Genomic DNA, 2,789 nt, shown 5'->3' on the forward strand with positions numbered 1-2,789 from the left:
GATGCATCGAAATATCCCTGCAGGAAGCCTGTCCTATGATTATCGGTTAAATTAGTGGGAAAACTGACTAACGCCCGGTTGTTCAATGTTTGATTAGCACAAATCGGAGGTAGAAGCTCCGGTTAAGCACAACTACTGCTTTATCGATAACATGTTACATGCATGATGTCGAAATCGTCGATAGTGTAGTGGTAGTGATAACCAGACATTGAACAACCGGCCCTAAAACTTTTCGTCAGTTTAGCGGTTAGTTTTGTATGGGCTTGGGGGAAAAAAGTGACCACTTCTCCGGGCGTGTGATAGTGTATCCCTTTCTTGCACACACATGGGCGCATTTGCCTTTAAGTATGTTCACTCGCTCGTACATGTCATTGATAAATAAGTGAAAAGATGGCAGCGAAATATCTAAAAATACACGAAACCAAATTAAATTATACAATTTCATTTTGTTTTTGTTTTTTTATTTTTAAAAATATATTTTCGAGTATTAACCTAATTTCGCACGCCCTTTCAGAGCTATTGAGCTCAGGCAATTCTTCTAATTTTTCATGGGGGTCTGAATTTTCCTCGCTAAAAAACAAATTCCTTATCGCCGTTTGGTCCTTCTGCCTCCATTCCTAGGTTCTGCTAGAGTTGGACGTTGGCGTTGCATTGTATTTCAGCACTGTAGTCACTGCCTCTACAGTCGGCCTAAACGCACTGGCCTCAAATTTTTTCTTCTCTATCCACATAGAGGAAAAAAGGGTTTTTGCTCTTTTTTTATATACAAATTAAATACACTGATATTTATAATAATTGTTTCTTAAAATTCACCGACTTCTTCTATATTTTGCACCACAGCTAACAATGAAGTAAAATTTTCTTTGACTTGAGCGTAAAATCGATAGCTTCCGATTTTTTGCAGGGATTGCATCGATGCACATCGATGTATCGTATAAAAACATTGATATTTTAATTAATCGATATCTTAATTAAGTAAAATATAATGGATTCAGTGGCCGGTGCACTTTTCTCTCAGTAGGAAGAACATGCTGCAGCCAACTGTTGCATTAATATACAAAGGAGATTGCTACGACACAGTTCTGATCCATTTAGCTTAAATGATGTAATGTAAGTTTTATAATTGATTTCTCTGATGCACACATAAATTAATCGTTTAAATTTTTAAAGATTTGTAAAAAATTTCCGCCTCAGCAGAGACGCATTTAAAAGCGTTTTAGCGTTTATTGAGGAAGAGCTTGGGCGAAGCGTAAAATCAACATCGGTGACTCCTATAAGTAGATTGATGGCACTTTTGAGGTTTTTCGCTGAAGGAAGCTACCAACATGGTGTTGGGAAAGATTTTGATGTGGGGTTGGCTCAATCCACGTTCTCAAAAACATTGTCAAAAACTTTAACATTTTGGAGCGCCGATTGTGCCCAGTCTGGATTCAATTTTCAATGACGGAGGAGGAGCATAAACGATCCAAAATGTAGTTTTGCAGGAGAACGCAATTTCCTGGCGTTATTATGTGTATGGACGGCACGCACATTAAAATACTTCCTCCTGCAGACGAACCGTATTTGTACTACAATCGTAAGGGATACTACAGCCTAAATGCAATGGTGGTAAGTAAAACCACAAGAGCAAAGTGATTTTGTACGTGCAATTTATCGTAAATTTATTAAATAGATTTGCGATAACAAGATGCAAATAAGGTGTGTTGGTGCTCGGTTTCCGGGCAGTAGCCATGACTAACATGTGTGGAATGTAAGCGTTGCAAAAACCTATTTTGAAAAGATATATCGGCAAGGAAACAAAACACCTTGGACATTAGGTATGTTATAAGTGAAATGAGAGCAAAATGTGTTAAATATAACTAAAAATATTTTGTTTAACAGGCGATGCTGGATATCCATTACAGCCGTGGTTAATTACACCATTCCTTTCTACTGTGGCAGGAAGACGAGAAAGAATCTTCAACAAAACGCACAGTAAAGCGAGCAACATAGTCGGGAGAGTCATCGGCGTTTTGAAAAATAGATTTCGATGCCTGCTAAGTGCTCGCCAACTACATTATTCGCCCCAAAAAGTGGTAATAATAAATGTGGTATGCACATTGCATAACATGTGCATCCACTACAACGTTGAAGATAATACACCTGACATTATAGATGATGAATATGAAGATGTAAATGAAGCGGAAGCGCCATCAGAATTTTTCAGAGAAGCGTCACACATAAGAATGCAAATTTTGTGATCATTACCTAACTAATGAAAACAATCCCGTAACTTTGTACTTCATATTTATTTATTATAAAAAATATTTAAAAAATTAGAAATAAATTCAGTTCCTTATCTAAAACTAAATAAACAAAAAAAAAAACAGTTGTTTTCTTAAATCTAATAGTTTGTACATATATACAGATATCAGAAGCGTTAGTTCATCTCTTTAGTTCAGTTCTTTTCTTAAATCTAATAGTTTATACATATATCACAAGCGTTAGTTCATTTCTTATCTTAAATCTAATAGCTTACACATATATACAGATATCACAAACGTTAGTTCACTTCTTTAGTTCAGTTATTTTCTTAAATCTAATAGTCTTAAATCCAATAATCTTTAAATAAAAAAATAAAAAATCAGTAATTCAGTGGAAAAATTAAAATAAATTAAAAAAAAAATCTTAAAAATAAATTTATCTATTAGTTCATTTTTGCTGGCTTCTTTCTTGTATCCGCATTAATTTTTCCTTCAAATCAAGCTCCCTTCTTTTAATATTGTGCCACTTTAACTCACGCAATTTTT

At 34.9% G+C, this 2,789-nt stretch overlaps 1 long non-coding RNA gene across 1 annotated transcript; it reads left to right on the forward strand.

Annotated features, from left to right (window-relative positions):
* The first annotated feature begins 721 nt into the window (after window positions 1-721).
* Window positions 722-2,322, forward strand: LOC118751545. Its single transcript, XR_004994546.1, has 4 exons — window positions 722-1,110; window positions 1,171-1,608; window positions 1,673-1,817; window positions 1,882-2,322. It is a non-coding gene; the product is annotated as an uncharacterized LOC118751545 (long non-coding RNA).
* Window positions 2,323-2,789: the final 467 nt, after the last annotated feature.

This window comes from Rhagoletis pomonella, unplaced genomic scaffold (genome assembly GCF_013731165.1).
Source record: "Rhagoletis pomonella isolate Grant_MI unplaced genomic scaffold, Rhpom_1.0 Rhpom_scaffold_00778, whole genome shotgun sequence".
Lineage (NCBI taxonomy): Eukaryota > Metazoa > Arthropoda > Insecta > Diptera > Tephritidae > Rhagoletis > Rhagoletis pomonella.